Source organism: Canis aureus, chromosome 29 (genome assembly GCF_053574225.1).
Source record: "Canis aureus isolate CA01 chromosome 29, VMU_Caureus_v.1.0, whole genome shotgun sequence".
Taxonomy (NCBI): domain Eukaryota; kingdom Metazoa; phylum Chordata; class Mammalia; order Carnivora; family Canidae; genus Canis; species Canis aureus.
Window position 1 is genome coordinate 4,449,642 of NC_135639.1, and position 18,857 is coordinate 4,468,498.

Below are 18,857 nucleotides of genomic sequence, written 5' to 3' on the forward strand. Positions count from 1 at the left end.
TGCATGCACACACACACATGCTGCTCCCCTGGGTGAGGCAATGAGGAGACTCACCTGCACTCATTCTACACCTTTCCAGGACTGGAAATGCTTCCCTTGCCCACTTTGGATCTGTCAACTTGGTTCTGTCACACGAGCAGTGCAAAGAGGCCTCTTGCTGAGGCATCAGGGACAAAGGGTACTAATTTATAAAATATTTACCAACCACCTGCTATGTGCTGGGCTCTGAAGATAGCCTGATGGGGCCTACTCAGAAGCCCCTCTGGCTCTCAGGCAGTGCCTAGGGTAGTGGCGGAGACAGACATTCATCGTTTGTTCACACAAACAAACATGGTTCTTTGAGAGAAGGCAACCTGAACTGGACTAGCAGTCGGGGAGGGCTTCCTGTAGGAAGTGGCCCTGGATGCAAGTTGAAGAAAGAGTGAGTACAAAGGTGCGAGGGGGGCATCCCGGACATTTGGGCTGGCCAGTGTGTGTGTGCAGTATTGAGAATAGGCCCGGGCCACAGGCCTTCAGCTGTCTTCTCACCCCAGCAGGAGAAGGACGCTCAGTATTTTGGGCCATCTGCATTTCCACATGCCTCGGTGGGGCCTAGATGCCATCGTAACAGTCCTCCATGACCCCCTTCCTCTCAATGCATGTCCTTCCTCCAATATCAGCAGATGTTTCTCAGCCTGTGACCTCCCCCCACCTTCAGCAGCGGTCCCTAGACACACAGTTCCACTTCTACCTAAGAATCTGAAGGCACCTCGATTGGCTACCTCCAAAGACCCAGTCCAGCTCCTCTCCCAGGCCCTGGTTTCTGGGGATGGCAAGGTCCCTTCCTTCCTCCCCATCTAGACATCACCTTGGCCTAAGGTTTATCTGCTTTGGCAAGATGACATTTTGCACCAGATAATCCTTTGTCATGAGGGTGTGTCCTGGGCACTGTGGGCCTCTACCCACTGAATGCCAGTAACACCAACTCCCTCCCCAGTCATGACAATAAATCACATCTCCAGGGTTTGCAAATGTCCTTTGCAGGGGAGGTGGGGGTGGTGCTAAGATGCCCGGAGTCAAGAACCTCTGCTTTAGGCTGCTCCACACCATCCTCAGCCACATCCCCCTGGTTGTGGGACCACTGAGAGCTCGCTTTTCCTGACCAGCTCCAGTCACTTCGGTCTGCATCAATCCGAGGCAGGACCATTTCCAGTCCACCCTCGAGCGCTCAACATGAGCCTGGAACAAACTTCATGTTGAATAAATGCTCATGTGTGATGAATGGGCTCCTGTGGTAGTATCCCAAATAATCTCCAAGCCTCATTGCTTGGCCCACCACTACCCTTTAAGATCTGATCACGCCATGACTTTGCTCTAAAACATTCCGTGGATCCCTGCTGAGGTCTCAAGTCACCAGGCCGGTGCTTTTCCAAACCACCTCTGACTCATCCCCGTGCATACCCTGCACTGACCTTCAACCAAAACGAACTGCTGCTTTTTCACAAGCACACCTTGTCTTGCCCCGGTGATAAGTGCCTGTGATCCCAGAGAGAGGCCGGGCAGGGGCCTGGTACGTATTTATGAAGGGGATGGATGGGGGGACGGGGGTTGTTGCAGGACTCTCTAGGGTAAAGCTGGGCCAGCCTTGGGTGGGCCCTGAAGGTGAGGGCTTCACCCTCTCTAGCCAGATGAGGGACACACTTGCCAAGGGCACCTTCTCTGCCCGGACTTACTAAGGGGTCCAGCACCGACTCTCCCAGAGGCTTGACCCCAGCGTCAGGCTGCAGGAAAAAAAATCAGCCCTGTTAATAACTCGCATCGTTAGTCTCCGGGGGATAGTAATATGAGCAGTTGGAGGCACCCTTGGGGTCAGGGCTCCCTTCTCTACCCCCTTACAAATGTGCAGAGTTCTGACCCTGAGCGCCACTCCCTGCCCCACTGGGCATTGGGAAAGGGGGGGGAGCCTGGAGATGCAGGCAGCTCTGGGCGCAGCCCAGCAGACCCTGTGCGCCCGGGTGCGCTTCCCCGGTCCTCCCTCCAGGGGAGCCAGGCTGTGCCCGGCGCAGCAGGACCCACGGGGACAGCTGGGCTCGGGACATGAGGCCTGGCCTCTTGGTGCCCTGAGCACCCTGGGAGAGGAGGCGGGAGGCCTGGCAAAGTGGCCACACGCCAGGGTGTCGGCCCTCGGGCAGCAGGGAGCTGTCTTGGGGGCTGTTCCCCGATTGGGGACTGGCCCCACTGGCCTGGATGGCCAGACTCCCCATAACCCCCCCTACCCCCACCCCAGCAAGGGGGAAGGACCAAGTGTGGACCGTGTTTCCCTGTGGTTACCTAGAGCGGAAAACATTTTTTAAAAGATAATGAATGTTTGCGGTTCAATGAAATTAGAACAACCCAGTAATTCCTGCAGGAAAGTTGAGTCTCTCCCCCGCCCAAGGATGAGCATCTCCCAAGTGGTTGTGCGTGCACCAGGTATCATGCAAGGTGCATTCTTTCTCTCGCTCACTCCTTCATTCATTCTCTCCCCCATCCATTCATTCATCCACAGCCTGCCTGGCCCGCTGTGCCCAGAGCCGAGCGTGGGTGAGACAGTCCAGGTCCTGCTGGGTGTTGCTCACCGCCCTGGGGGGTGGGAAGTAATTCGAGGAACACACAGAGGGATCCGTGACCACAAGGGCAGCGAGGCTGGGAGGATGACAGGCAGTCGTGGGGAGAGAGGGTCACAGGGCTGTAAGGATGCCAGACCCAGGGCGATGCACGCGGCGGCCCGGGGATCACAGAGCAGCCCCAGGGGCATCCTGCCTCGCTCAGGACACGTCCACGTGGTCTGTGCTGGCCTGGGGTGATGCTTGGGCCCCCGCCAGCACACACGTGGGAAGGCCCCACGCGCCCTCCCTGGTGCGGCCCAGCCCCCAGGCCGCTGATGCCTTCACCAAGCAGCCCCCCTTCTAAACATACCCCCCACCCCGGCCCACAGAAAGGCCTCTGAGGAAGTATTCTCAATTCCCCGCGCCGGGTGCGTGATAAACAGCCCCGCCACAAGCCCAGCACTGTTCTCCTCTTACCTCCCGCCTGCCGGGCTCCAAAAAGGGGAGGCTGTCACCAGTAATGCCAGGAGACAGGCGACGCTACAGCTGGGGTGTTCTGCTGAATGTCTCATCGTTCTCGTTTGTGTGAGCTGGGGAAAAAAAAGCACTTATATGCCCCGGAGAAGGCCACATACACACCGGACACGTGCAGGCTGAGCTGAGACCCCTCCTAAGCCCCAGCTCTGCCCCGAGGAGCCCACTTGTTGGCATCGTCTGAATGCACACTCAGAGCAGAGAGGAGGGGGCAAGTGGTTCCCACTTGCTTCTCTGGAAGAAAAAGCCTCACATCGGGGGGCTAATGGAGCTGCACGTTCACAAATCCAAGTGCCATGTGGGTGATGCAAATTCACACATTTACAAGTTAGAGGGCCAAAGACAATCTGGACCCACTGCAGGCTCCAGGGATATGAAAGATAAGTTTGTGAAAAGGGTGTATGTGTGTGTGTGTGTGTGTGTGTGAGAGAGAGAGAGAGAGAGAGAGAGAGAGAGAGATTGAGAGATCCCAGGAGCTCAGGGTCAGAGGTGAGACCAGACCCCAGGGAGACAGGACTGCTGGATGAGGGTGCAGCAGACCCAAGAAGAATCCGTGAGGTCCAAGTGTGTAAGGCAAAGAAGTTACATCAGGGCCCAAGGTCAGGAAAAGTGGATAAAGGACCTTTTAAATGAGCAGATGAGAGGGACGCCTGGGTGGCTTAGCGGCGGAGCATCTGCCTTTGGCTCAGGGCATGATCCCGGGGTCCTTGGATCAAGTCCCACATCAGGATCCCCACATGGAGCCTGCTTCTCCCTCTGCCTGTGTCTCTGCTTCTCCCCATGTGTCTCTCATGAATGAATAAATGAAATCTTAAAAAATAATACATAAATGAGCAGATGAGAAATCATGGCTCTTGGCAAATAGAGGAGGCTTTCCTCATTGTCCATTTTCTTGAACTGTTCCGTCTCCCTAGAGTTCAACCCACCCTGGGCTCACGAGTGTTTGCCCCATGTGGATGATGGTGTAGACGTTGGGGACCGCACAGGAGGAAGGCCCACTCTCCCACGTGCATCCCACATCCCCTTTAAGTCCACTTCAGATGCCACCATCCGACCATGTAGTGCTGGGCACCCAAATCCCCAGGCGCCAGTGCACAAGATTGGAAGAATCAATGTTGTCAAGATGTCAGTTCTTCCCAACCTGATCTATAAATTCAACGCAATCATAATAAAAAAAAATCCCACCAAGTTATTTGGTGGACGTTGACAGACCCATGCTACTATTTATGCAAAGAGGCAGAAGACCCAGAGTAGCCAACATAATGCTGAAGGAGAGGAACAAGGTTGAGGCACTGACACTACCTGGCTTCGAGACTCGCTACGAAGCTACAGTCATCAAGACAGCGTGGTGTAGGCACAAAAATGAACAAATAGGTCAAGGGAAAAGGAACAGAGTCCAAAAATAGACCCACAGAAATACAGTCAACTGGGCTTTGACAAAGGAGCAGAGCCAATACAATGAAAGACAGTCTTTTCAACAGATGGTGCTTGAGCAACCGGACATCCATTGGCAAAAAAAAAAAAAAAAACTGAATGCAGACACAGACCTTATGCCTTTCACAAAAATTAGCTCAAGATGGATCACAGACCTAAATACAAAACTGAAGATGATAAAACCCCTGGGAAGATCACACAGGAGAAAATCTAAGATGCCTTTGGGTGTGGTGAGGCTTTTTTTTAATTAAATTAATTGATTAATTAATTTATTTATTTATTCATGAGAGACACAGAGAGAGAGGCAGAGACACAGGCAGAGGGAGCAGCAGGCTCCATGCAGGGAGCCCGACATGGGACTCGATCCCGGGTCTCCAGGATCAGGCCCTGGGCCAAAGGCGGCGCTAAACCGCTAAGCCCCCCGGGCTGCCCGCCTTTTTTTTTAGACACACCATCCAAAGGCACGATCCATAGAAGAAAGAATTGATGAGCTGAACTTGATTAAAAGTAAAATACTTAAAAAAAAAAAAAAAGTAAAATACTTCTCTGCTCTTCCAAACACAACGTCAAGAGAATGAGAAGACGAGCCACAGACCGGGAGGAAGACCTAGGCGAACGTCCTATCTGATCAAAGATGACAATCAGTGATACACGGAGAACTCTCAAAACTCAGCAACAGGAAAATAAACAACCTGGCTTAAAAATGGGTAAAAGACCTCACCTCCCTGAAGAAGGCATTCAGATGCCAGATGAGCGCAGGGGAAGACGGACCACACGGATGCCATCCGGGACATGCAAATTCCAACAAGGAGACGCCACTGCGCAGCTGTCACGATGGCCCGGAACACGGACACCACCAAATGCTGACAAGGACGTGGAGCAACAGAAACTCTCACTCATCGCTGGGAATGCAACGGTGCAGTCACTCCACAAGACAACGCAGCGTTTTCTTAAGAAAACATAACGTGCATCACATGGCCTAGCAAGCAGGCTCCTTGGCATTTACCGTAAGGAGCTGGAAACGGACGCTGACGCTAAAACCTGCGTATGAATGTTTCTTCAAAACTGCCCAAACCTGGAAGCAACCCCCGGGTCCTTCGGTAGGTGAATCGGAAAGCAAAGTGCGGGCCACCCCGACGACGGAATATTATTCAGCACCACAACCAAGGGAGCGAGCACCCCGAGAAAAGACGGGGAGGACCCTCCGATGGCCACTGCGGACTGAGGCAGCCCATCGGAAAAGGCTGCGCGTCTATGGGATTCCAGCTACCTGACATTCTGAAAAAGGCAGAACTATAGGGACAGGACAAAAGATTAGTGGTTGCCAGAGGTTAGGGGAGAGGGAGGGATGAAGCGGGGGAGCACACAGGATGTTTAAGGCAGTGCCCCTGAAACGGTACATACACGCCCTGGGCGTCTGTCAAAGCCCATAGAATGGACACCAGCAAGAGTAAACCATGACTTGGAGGGATAATGAGGTGTGAGTTCACCGGCTGTAACACAGGTGCCCCTCTGGTGCCAGGTGTTGACTGAGGATGTGCACTTGGGGGGTGGAGGGTGCAGAGGGAGCTATAATGGAGCTATAATGAGGAATCTCTTTGCTTTCCACTTAATTTTGCTGTTACAGGAAAACTTCCCTAAAACTGAGAGTCTATGAAAGGAGAGGTGATGGGGGGGTGCATGTTCTCAAACTCTCGGGTGGTCTCCTGATTCTACACTTATCATCCCCCACCTGCTCTTCACCTGGGCTCCAGAGGCTCGCTCCCCATGGCTTCGTAGGACACAGCCCAGACCCTTGGGCGTGCGTGACAGGCCGGCCATCAGGTGGTCGCCAACTGTACCGCCGCCTGCACCCCCACACGCCACCCCCCTGAACTCCGGGGACACTCAGCTTTGGTGACCCATTGTCACCTGCCAGTCCCAGTTCTGGGGTAATGCTTTAGTTTGTGCACTAAATTTTAGAAGTCAGGTGCTTGTTTTTAGTGCACGTGTGGCCCAGCACACATATGTGCTAACCCGCCGCGTATCTTCGCACGCCTTTGCTCTTGAACACACACATAATCACATGCTCTGAATAATCCACCTGAAAACCTACAGCGTACCTTAGCGCCTCTTCCCTGTGCACCCGATTATCGACGGCCAAGGGCTCACAGATGTAGGCTTTGGGGACACGACCGCACGCTGGTGCATTATATTCTTCTCACTTATTAATGCATCACAGAAACCCCACCTGCCAGCCCTTCTGGATCTGAAGGACGCCTCCACGGGCCGCGCACTGTTCCACGGCTCCTAAGTAGAAGCAATCTGTTTTCAAACTTTCCCCCACTGATGCGCCTTCACATATTTTATTTTATTTTTGCCACAGTCAACATCCCTGCGCATATGTCCTTTATTTATTGCCCCTGAAACGAGAGCAGAGTCTGACTTGTCATCTCTTTCCTCTCACGGCCCTGAGCAGCATCAGACACTCAGGGGGTGACCCATGTCAGCAGAACGGTATACGCACGAACAATTATTCTTCCTCCATGTATTTTAATGCATGTGTTCTCTTAGTGCTTAGGCCCTGGTGCAGTCTCCAACTAAATAAATAAATTATTTTATTTAATGACTGAACTAAGGGATGCCCGGGGGCGGGGGATGGGGCTCAGTGGTTGAGCATCTGCCTTCAGCTCAGGGCGTGATCCCAGGGTCTCAGGATCAAGTCCCGCATCAGGTTCCCCACAGGGAGCCTGCTTCTCCCTCTGCCTGTGTCTCTGCCTCTCTCTGTGTGTCTCTCATGAATAAATAAATAAAATCTTTATAAAAAAAGACTGAATTAAGTGAATACATATATTTATTTTCAATCACTTGAGGATTTCAATGCATCTGATGTGTTTCTCCTTAACATAGGGACTCGTTGAGAGGGAAAATGATCATTTCCTTCACACCACCATAGTTTGTCCCATGGACACTTTTCCCAGCAGAGAGCCACCAACAATGTGACCACGTCTTGGGGAAAATGAAAATGAAAGGTCAAGAAAATGAAAATTTCTTGGAGGCAGGATAAGGAAAGTGCAAGAACTAAAGTTCTTTTCTTTGTTAAGATTTTTATTTATTTATTCATGAGAGACACACAGAGAGAGAGAGAGAGGCAGAGACCCAGGCAGAGGGAGAAGCAGGCTCCATGCAGGGAGCCTGACGTGGGACTCGATCCTGGGACTCAGGATCAAGCCCTGGGCCGAAGGCAGGTGCTCAACCACGGAGCCCCCCAGGGATCCCAAGAACTAAAGCTTGGGGTTCTCTCCCAGTGCTCTGGGCTCGTGGAATCTTCCTAACCAGGGCCCGACAGCGGAGGCCGGTCCGAGAGCAGCCAAGTCCTTCATATGGGAGGTCAGTCGGTGACCCCAGCGGTCGCCTGACGGCGCCAGAACTGCGAGGGAAGTGAAGGGACTCCTGGAACCGCAGCAAGGCACGAGGAGGCCCCCGTTCCTCCCGTCAGCGCCCTGAATTCCGCGCTTCGGTCCCTTCCGGGCCGGTAGTTGGGGCCGCCGTCCTGCCCCTCGAGGGCCGCGCCGGGAGGGGGAGCCTCTGCCCGCGCCCCCGCCACCTCTCCCCCACCTCGGCCCCCCAGACTTTTCTCCGAGTGGCCTGCAGCGCCCACGCTGCTCCTGTGGTGTCCCCGCTCCGCTGCGTTCCTCCCGGTCCGGGGCGGCCACCCCCGCCGCAGGGGGACGCCCCACGCCCCGCCGAGGCCTCGCTCCGAACACGTGGCAAGCCCGCCAGTGGCCACCCCCTGGAGGCCCGCAGGTGGCCACGTCCTCCCCTTCTTGGGCTGCAAGGCAGGACCGGGGAGAACCCGAGGACGGCAGGGGCAGCGTGGCCCGGGGCGGGGGGGGGGGGGGTGACACCGAGAGGGCCTTGTGGGCGGGCCGTGCCCCCCAGAGCAAGCAGGTGGCGCCCCGGGGCGGCCGGACTGCCGGGAAGACTGCACGCCTGCTCGCCCTCCCTCCGCGGCCCCAGGCAAAGGAAGCCCTGCTCGGCCCAGACCTCTCACTCCCGGCCTCTGGGACCGCCCTGGGGACACATGACCTACTTCCCCGAGGACATGTTGTAAGAGGGAGTCTTTGGTTTATTGCCAAACCCTGTTCCTGCGGGGGAAGGCAACCGCACACAGTCCGTCCACGTCCGCTTCCTTCGCAACAAGGGGGACGCTCCGGGTTTGTGACATTTGTCATGAGAAAGGGGCCTCGTCCGGCAAGAGTCTGGAGCAGCGAGACAAACACGGGGCCCGGGGCAGCGAGCGGGAGGTCTGGCGGGCGCTTGGCCTTCGGGCTTGACACTCGGCCCCCACACAGAGACCTTCCCACCCACCCCACCCCCGGCTGCCCGTTTGCTCTGGAAGCTTCTGCCAGGTCCTCGGGCCCTCCTGCTGTGCCCTGTGTACGTGTCGCAGGAGTGACACCGCTGAGAGGGGACGGCTTCTGGAGACGGTCCGATCCCAGCGCCGGGTTCACCTGTCGGCCCACCAAGCTAAATACCCCCCACGTGCCGCCCCGCGCTGAGTTCCGGGGTTGCGGGGACACGTGGGGACGCCGTGGGACCTGCCTTCAGCCCCAGTGAGGAAAGGCCTGCAGACGGACCAGCGCCGCCAGGCACCACGGGCAGTGACTGCCGGGGTAACCCCCCCTTCTCGAAGCCGATGCTCTGTGTCCCCCTACCCTGACGGAAGGTGCTGCAACCCTCCCAGCCGCCTCATCAACTGGGGGGCATCCTGGGGCCTTCCTCCAGGTACCCTGAATCCCTAAGTCACTGTTTCCTGAGAACTGGTTTCTGAAAATGTGTGGAAAGCGCTCGCTTTCCTTATTCTGTTGTCACTCACCTGATTTCAGGGCACTATTATCTTTTCACTGCAGCAAACTTCCAGCTAGTATCCGGCTTCCAGCCCTGCACTTCCAGCAGCCTATCATCCACGTGAAGCCTCTCATACACACAGATCCGTTTGTCCCCCTCCTGCTGAGGCTCCCTAAGTGGCTTTCCATGCTATGCTCAACTCCTTATAAGGCCTTCATGGTCTGATCTTTGCCTACTCTTCTAGCTTCATCACCTAGGCATCCATATCCACCAACCCACCCACCCATCCACCCATCTATCCATCTACCCACCTACCCACCTATCCATCCACCCATCTACCCACCCACCCATCCACCCATCTATCTACCCACCCACCCACCTATCCATCCACCCATCTACCCACCCACCCATCCACCCATCCACCCATCTATCCATCTACCCACCCACCTACCTATCCATCCACCCATCTACCCACCAACCCACCTATCTATCCATCTACCCACCCACCTATCTATCTATCTACCCACCTATCCATCAACATATCCAAACCCCCACCCATCCACCCATCCAATCAATTCTTCCTGCATGCCTCCCAGAGCTAGCTCATCTGGCCTCGACCACCACACTGTCACTATGACACCACAGCTATGGTCTTACTCTTCATCCCCACTCCAGCTTTATCGCTCAGTCTGGTTCCTGGATCCTCATCACACCCTCTGCACAGGGCCCTGATCTACTTCTGCCCTCCACCCTGCCCCTGGGGCTGAATTGTTTCCCTGAAGGCAACACCTTCGCTTGTTCTTGGGTTCCACAGCATTGACCCTCCCAACTTGTTGGGGCAACTCCATTACTTCTTATTAGACAACCTTGCCCAAAACCCATGGGAACCACTTTCCCCTCCATCCCCAAAGTCTGCGGGGGCAGGTCAGACTCCTTCCTTCAACACACATGCCCCTCAGCCAACACTGCCCACCCCAGTGGGGAGGCCCAACCCGGGTCATGGTCACTGCCTAAGCTGGGGCTGGGGACTGTGAGGCACTCTGTGGCAGGCAGGAGGCCACCGGCTGCCCCCAACCACCCTACCGAGTCCCGAGGAAGCTGAGGAATCAAGAAGCCCCAGAGGAACCCCCAAGGCCTTGCACGCTACGGAAGGACTAGCAAGGCCTTCTTCCCCAATGTCACAGAGGGCAAAGACTGGCCAAGAGTAAAATTTCAAATCATCCTGTTATAGTCCAGAGTTCGAGAAATGAATGCAGACCACTGACGTGTTCGGAAAAACACACCCTTACAAAACCCGATACGGACACCAGCACATGTGGCTCTGAACTGCACGTATAGGGATGGTTTCCTTAAATAACCTTCACAAGTTTAATAAAGAACCCTATTGTTTCCGTTAGGACAGGCTGTGCCTCTGCTTGGCAGAGTAACAAGAGACAGACAAAATTACGAAAAACATTCGAGGGGTTTCTGTTAGACCCAAGAGATGAAGAGATAAGTCACTCAGGTATCCTGGCCCTGCATGATAAAAGTGACTTCCCGGTCCCAAAGCTGTCTGGGTCTGTAGACTGAGACACAGTCCTCAGATGCCCACTCTTGTGAGATTTTTTTTTTTAATTATGGTAAAATCTGCATAACATAAAATTGGCCATTTTCATGCTTTTTTGGGTATACCATTGGGTGGCATCAAGTACGTTCAGTGGGCGACCGCCACCGCCGCCACCACCGCCGTCTCCTGCACATTTTCATCCCCCCAAACAGAAACTCTGCCCCAAATTGAAATCAAACAACTGCCACCCTCCTCCCCCGGCAACCTCTGATCTTTCTGTCTCTGGGTCTGACTGCTTCTAGGTACCGAGGGTGAGCAGAAGCCTACAGGATTTGTCCTCTGCGACAGGCTTATTTCATGCAGCAAAACGTCCTCGAGGTCCCTCCACACCGAATATGTGTCAGCACTTCCTTCCTTTTTAAGACTGAATAATGTTCCATTGTTTGCTGGGACCACATTTTGTTTATCCCCTCCTCTGCTGGTGGGCATTAGTATGACGCACTTTTTAGATCTAAATTGAACGTGACCAGACTGACCTGTCCAAGACATAGGCTTCTTAGCTGATATGCTTTTCTAAATCAAGGATACGGTACAGTTTAAGGAAAAATTTTCATTTTCTAAAATCTCATTTTAGATAGGCAGACCGCACAGCACCCTAACCCCTGACTTCTTCGTTTCCTCGCCATTCTTTCATCGCTAATGATTTTTACAGCCTCGGATTGCTAGCAGATGGAGCAGGGTTCCTTGGTCCCTTTTGCTTAAAATATCTCCCTGGGATTCAAGGCTCTCTTTCCATTCCCAGTCACCCTCATTACTTCTGACATGGTGATCTCAAGCTTCCTGGCATGTCAAGCAGTACATCTACACGCTCTTGATTGGACTGCAGGAAAATTGGCCTGCATTTGGAGTGATGCTGACCTATTTTTTCCCTGTGAGATATTATAAAAAAAAAAAAAAAAAGACACTCGGCTCTGGAGAGATGCATTGACATTTTGCCTGTTTTCTTTGCCTTTTTCCCCACTGGTGACACAATCTGGGGTGTGCTGATGAGATCAACGTGTATCCACATTTTCGCCATAGCTCTGCCCTCGGCCTGGAGGGACAGCTGGGCTGTCTCACTGCCTTATCTCTTCCCTACTCTGCAAATCACTGGGCCACAGGTAAGGACTCCAGGGCTGGTGTCCAAGAACCAAGGGAGCCTGAACATAAAGACAGAGCCTTCAAGAGTGTCCATGGGGACTTGGCTCACATAGTTTTAGGGAGGTGGGGGAGGTGGGGCGGTATTGCACTGGAATGGATATCTTCTGGAAGTAAAGAAATGAACCCATAATGCATCTGTTGGGGTAGAAAGATGACTGCCCAGAGGCCAAATGCAGCAGGAAACATACCCTCTTTAGCTCATCTGGTGTCAAAAAGAATTTTATCCAGCTGTCTGCATTTTTTAAATTGCTGCATTTCCCAAACAAATCTAGATGTCCAGCTTCTCTTGCACAATCAGAAGGTGTGCCCACGGAGGCTGCATTCTGTGCATCCACCCCGGGGCCCACTCTGAGCAGCAGCGTCCCCTGTGGCCACGGCAGGTGCTGCTCCTCCCAGCTCCGGCCTGCCCGGCTCTCCTGGGCCATGGATCACACCTGCCTGACATTTGTGTCTGTGACTCCTCCGGGGCTACGGTGCCAGCACACGGAACAGGACGGGCACTCAGTAAATACATGTTGTTCCTGCGACTGCTGAATGGCAGGTGTCCAAGAATCCCGGGATGGAGACAGAGAAAGCAGAGAGTTCTGGCTGGAAAGAAAGTTGAATCTGAAGTTCTCGATTTTAACATCTGGAGACATCCAAAACTAGAGCACTCTCCACAACCCGCCTTTTCAGGGCCACTGAGCCTGACCCCTCAAACACAGCAGGGCCTCAGCTTTCCACCAACCCTGCTCTTTTTCATCCCGCCCCACGTTGCTTTGCTAGCACTTCAGTCTCCTGTTCCAGGAGGGCCTCCCCACACAGCCCTGCCTTTGCCAACGCTGTGCCTGGATCCACATTCTGCTCTGCATGGGCTCATGGGGGAAGCCCTTCATTTGTTCATTTCTGAGTGAGCACAAGGAGCACAAGAGCACAAGGGAGAGGGCACAGTCTCCGGGGGACACAGACCAGTGAACTGCAGTGGGAGGAGGTCATAGAATGCAAAGCAGGTACCGTGACAGCAGGCCTGCACACTTCTTTATCTGGTCTTCCGACACTAGATGACTCCATCTGGGGCACCAGCTCCTAGTACCAAGCCTGGTACACAGCGGGAGCTGCAGCTAGACTCTGAAGGAGGGAACGTCCTGGGTGCAGGGGAAGCAGGAGGAGCACTGTTCCGTGTGAGAGGGAAGAAGTCCCTGGGGCTTCTTGGAGGAAGGAACGAGGTGCTACTTGAGCCAAGACTTGGATGAGGGGTGCATGTAGTGGGGACATCTCAGGCTGTGTGAGCAGCACGGAGAGCAAGTACGGTTCATTAAGACAGGTGTGAGCCAGGACACTCCTGGGAGACAGCAGGATGGGAGGTGTCAGAGGTCGGCTAGGACCTGGTCGGGGCCTGCTCTCTAGGCGAAGCAGATGGAATTCTTGCATGAAGACAACAAGGAGCACTTAACCAATGAGGCATCCAAGTCAGGGCAGGGTTGTCAGAAAGGTGTTCTGGGGATAGGTGTGTGGAACAGATCAGAACCACAGACGGGCTGGACTGTCAGCCACTCCACGTGGCCTGCCTCCAACTGCCTCTCCTTTGGGACCCAGCTCTCCCCTCTACTCATCTGGGCCCTGCCTCCACTCTGATGTGTGGACTATGTTTCCTTGGGTTGTTCTTTCACTTTCCATGTATCCGAACTGCCTCTCCACCTGTACTGGGACCCCGGGGAGGACCAGGCTATGTTTTCTTGCTCCACGTATCCCCTGGCCACCACCCCACATGGAGATATAGTGGCCTGCACCCAGCTGACCCTTCCAAAATATGTGCTGCGATTGCTCATGATGACAAAGAATCCTCTGTTTGGGCCTCTGGCCTGTTTGTTTATTTGTTTGTTTGTTTCTGGAATAACTAAAGACCTAAAATGTGAAAATCCTGTTCGGACACCGCAAAATGCATTCATCTTCCAAAGATAAAACCTAACATGCACTGGATGTTTGCTCTAGGAAAAGATAAAGTTCATAAATAAAGGACGGTGAAGGAATCCAGAAAGGATCATCCCAAGAAGAACTCTGTGATTGATGGAATGATTTGTTAGCATAGGAGGAAAGTTCTCAAGTCATATTTTACTGCGAAAGCTATAATGTGAACCACAAACAAATGATTTCACTTGCTGAAACATCTGGAAAAACATTTCACTGGAATGTTATGCTATTTAAAGATCATGAATGATGGAGATTAGTTCATAGCCTTTGTTCAGAAAGGCATTCATAAGCTTGTGTTCGAAGGGAGGGAAGCATTTCTCTGCAGTGGGCAGCTTGCGTGTGCCAGGTTCCTCTAGCTCTTTACATAAGATCCGAAACACAGTGCCCGGATTTACCCCAGTGCGGAGCACCCTGGGATCGTCAGGTCCGGGCAGGGGCGGGGAGGAGAGATTTGGGGCCTGAGGATGGAGATACTGCCTTCTGGCTCTGCCTCTATTTTTCCAATTCCAAAAGTTACAGTAGCAATTATACTAACTCACACGCTTCTCACCAGAACCACAAAAGAATATAAAGAAGTGAAATGGGCAGCCCAGGTGGTGCAGCGGTTTAGCACCGCCTTCGGCCCAGGGCGTGATCCTGGAGACCCAGGATCGAGTTCCATGTCAGGCTCCCTGCATGGAGCCTGCTTCTCCCTCTGCCTGTGTCTCTGCCTCTCTCTTTCTCTCTCTGTGTCTCTCATGAAAAAATAAATTAAAATCTTTAAAAAAAAAAAGAAGTGAAATATATCTTAAAACTTAAAAAAAAAAAAAAGTAGCATTGATCCAACAAGGATTGGGTATATATCCAAAGGAAATGAAATCACTATCTGGGAGAGATATCTGTACCCCCAACATCCTGGCCGTTCGCTGCAGCACTATTCACAATAGCTAAGATACAGGAGAAACCTAAATGTCTGTCGATGGATGAATAGCTAGAGAAAATGTGAGATAGATATATATACATATAGAGATATACACATGTATCTACTATTATATATTATGCACACATAGGTACACGTGTTATATACTATACATAATGTACCACATACATATAATTTATACACGTATCACCCACACATGCGGACATTACACATGAAATATGTGACATGCATATGCTTTATATATAAGGGAGGTGATGGGTGTGTTAACCGGCTTGGGCATGTGATTATGTTGTTCTACGTGTATCAAATCCTCACGTTGTACTCCTCAAACATATACAATGAAAAGTAGCATCAGTCCTAAAAATATCGTGAACTGAAGAAAATATAAACCTACTTTTTAAAAAATGTCTGTGTAAGCGGCAAATAGGGTCATGATAGCGCAGTGTCCCTTGATGAGGACGAAGCATCCAGCTCACTGGCACAGACCCGCTGGCTTGTTCACAATGACTATCTCATTTGGCAAATTTTTTTTTTTTTCGGGGGCAATTTCCTTAACAGTAAAGAAACTGAGTCCTCGGGACGTCTGGGTGGCTCAGTGGTTGAGCATCTGCCTTCGGCTCAGATCGTGATTGCAGGGTCCTGGGATAGAGTCTAGCTTCGGGGTCCCTTCAGGGAGCCTGCTTCTCCCTCTGTCTGTATCTCTGTCTGTGTGTGTCTCCCATGAAAGAAAGAAAGAAAGAAAGAAAGAAAGAAAGAAAGAAAGAAAGAAAGAAAGAAAGAAAGAAAAAGAAACTGAGTCCTCAACAGGAGAGCGATTTTGCACACAATGGCAGGACATGGGGAAAATGCTGGTCTCCTGACTTTAAACCAGCATCACATCCAAGTAGCCTGCTATTCGGACACCCGCGGGCATTACAGCTTTTTAAAAAATACATGCGATGCTATTATCTACTTGAATATCATTCATACATCTTCACTAATATGTCTAGGTAAGAGCCACAGGCTTAACATACATGCAAACTTCAAAGAAGTTTACTTTTAAAAAGCACAAGTCAGGAATTCCCCCCTTTTCTCCCTCGTGAGATATTGGTTCTACCTGGATGGGGAAAGGCCCCAGGACCTCGGTCTCCTTGTCTGCAAAATGCCATTCCCGGTTTTGGCAATCGCTAGAACCACTTTCAATTCAGAGTCCAGGATTCTTTTTTTTTTTTTTTTTTTTTTTAGAGTCCAGGATTCTAATTGTAAACCAGACTCCTGGTTTCATTTGGGCAAGTGCAGAGTTGCAAATCACCCAATTTTCAACAATTCCACAATGAGTGAACAGTACAGGGTGCTGGAGAGGAATTTTAATCAAATGATTCATGAGGAGGTGCCTGCCTTCCATTTCTTCCTGAGGCGGGGAAACATGCAGATTTTTAAAAAGGCACTGTCATGTGAAATACAGCTTAAGTCACATATTTCAAACCCTAATCCCATTAATAAAAAATTTGCAGCCAGGTCGCTGGAATCAATACCCTCATACGCTTCCGCCTTTTGTTCTTCAAGTATTTTCAGGAATAAAAACTTCAGCATTATGCCCGCCGGAGAATGTAACTGTCTCTGGAGGGAGAAGCACACGCACGCAGGGATTGCGAGTCCAGACCTTGAACCTCTATCCGTTCTTAGACCGGCTGCCTCCACTGTACCAACAATCGTGACTCACACCTCTTAAAAGGACAGCAACAGCAAACACTTGTCATCTTTAAACTGACTTGGGGTCTGCCTGGGGGGCTCAGCTGATCAAGCATCTGGTTCTTGATGTCGGCTCAGGTCATGATCTCAGGGTCAGGGGATCGAGCCCCGCTGAGTGCAGAGCCTGCCTGGGAATCTCTCTCCCCGCCCCCAACCCTATGCATGGTCATGAACTCTCTCTCTCTCTTTCTCAAATAAATAAATAAATCTTTACACTGAATTGGAATTAGAAACATTAAAAAAAAAAAAAAAGAAACGTTTAGCTAATTAGCCATGAGGACACCAGCAGGGGGAACAAGCCAAACATTCGGTGAGCTGGGACAAAGCGGTTCTGGGGAGTCACAGAGCCCAATGGGCTGGGTGTCAGGATCAGGGCTTCAGTATGGTTACCTATTTGAAACGTGACGTTATTTGAACGGCCTGTTCAGTCTTTACGCTATTTTTTTTAAAGGAATTAAGTTCTTTTTTTTTTAATTTTTATTTATTTATGATAGTCACACAGAGAGAGAGAGAGAGGCAGAGACATAGGCAGAGGGAGAAGCAGGGTCCTTGCACCGGGAGCCCGACGTGGGATTCGATCCTGGGTCTCCAGGATCACGCCCCGGGCCAAAGGTAGGCGCTAAACCGCTGCGCCACCCAGGGATCCCTGTCCTTACGCTATTTAATTAGCGGTGGCCAGTTTATGTATATGTGTCTGGGCTTTCCCGGATCCGTAACTGCAGCCCTCAGTGTCCCCAGCATGACCCTGGGTGGGGGTGCTGGAAGCTTCTCCAAGCCAGTGTGCTTTGCAAAACAGGTCAGAGAAGGGGGCCCTGATAGAAGAAGGGGACCCCCCCCCCACCTTAGGCAGAACTGGGACAAATGGATGAAGGTGAAGGGCCCAGACATCGCCCCAGCCTGTGTCATAAGCAGCTGTCTACTTAAGACCGGCCAGTTATGTCTGGACACCGTGAGCATCAGGAGGAAGGACAAGGAGGGCGGGGGGCACCCCTGGCACAGGGAAGGCAAGGGCAAGTCTCAGAAGTGGGTCAGCCTGAGATGATCTCACACCCTGGGCAGCCCAGAGCCTGAGAGTCTCTGAGTTGATTTTCATCACAAAACCTCTGCTTTATTCATGGCCAAACAGCAACCCACCCGGGAGCAGGGCCACCTTTGCAAGACAAGGGCAGGAAAGCTCAGAGGAAGGAGGAGGGGACCCCACACCTGACAGCAACCAGAGGGGCTGCTGGTGGGCCGGGAGATGACACTGCCAGTCATATGTCCCCGCTGCCAGCCTCTCCATGGAAACCGGAGGAGAGGAGTACAGATACAGATGGGAGCACCGGCTAATTAGAGCCTTTCAAGCACCACAGAGGCAGAGCTAGGGGGATGCAGGGTCGGCTGGAAACCCCCTTCCAGGAGGGGTACCTTAGCGGGACCCCAAACACCAGCCCCATGCTCAGCACTGCCAAGGAGAGACACAGCAGTCCTCTGCATAGAGATCTAAAGAAGGAGGCCTCCCAGCCCCTCAGACACCCCTGGGTCCCCCTGAGGCTGTGCCTTGTGGACGGGCCACCACCCCACAGCCAGGGCAGCCCTTTCCACACTTGCACGCACAGCTCCCCTTGCGGCTGGCCCCTGGGCCTCAGTGCTCCAAAACCTCTCCAGGCCGGTGGGGTGCAGGCCAGGTTCTCTTCCTTCTCCATGAAAGAGGACATAGCTCACTGTCCCATGTGAGCTGGGCAGCACCAGGGCCGGACTAGGGAAGTGACGAAGTTCCAGCAGCCACCACATCCTTAACACATGCTGATCCTCAGGGAGGAAGGCAGCGTTCCGGGAAACTGGAACCGCCACCAGTCAGCCACGATTAGATTTTCCCATTTGCAGAGAGAGCCAAGTCTCATTTAAAGGGAGCATCTTATTTCTTGAAGGGGGCATCTCAAAGAAACGTCCCAAAGGACTAATGTGTGGGACTTTGTCCCCAAAGCAAATAAATATTCCAACACACTGAAGGACAGGAACATCATGTTAACACATGGGCTGGGGACGGGGAAGCGATACGATGGAGCCTGGGAGCTGACGCTGTGTCTGCTGGCTGGGCTGGCCCCTGGCACCCTCCAAGAACCCACAAAGATGCTAAGAAAAAGGGGAAGGCGAGCCTCATCTT

At 52.4% G+C, this 18,857-nt stretch overlaps 1 protein-coding gene across 5 annotated transcripts in view; it reads right to left on the reverse strand.

The window, feature by feature from the left end:
- PTPRE (protein tyrosine phosphatase receptor type E) overlaps window positions 1-18,857 on the reverse strand; it is a 158,328-nt gene that overhangs the window by 115,367 nt on the left and 24,104 nt on the right. Inside the window, exon 1 of one of the 5 annotated variants that reach the window (XM_077877210.1) lies at window positions 3,045-3,062. The exons of the other annotated variants lie outside the window; for them this stretch is intronic. The gene's annotated coding sequence lies outside the window, so the exon portion shown is untranslated. Of the gene's footprint in view, window positions 1-3,044; window positions 3,063-18,857 lie in introns of those variants that run through there. 5 annotated transcript variants of the gene reach the window in all.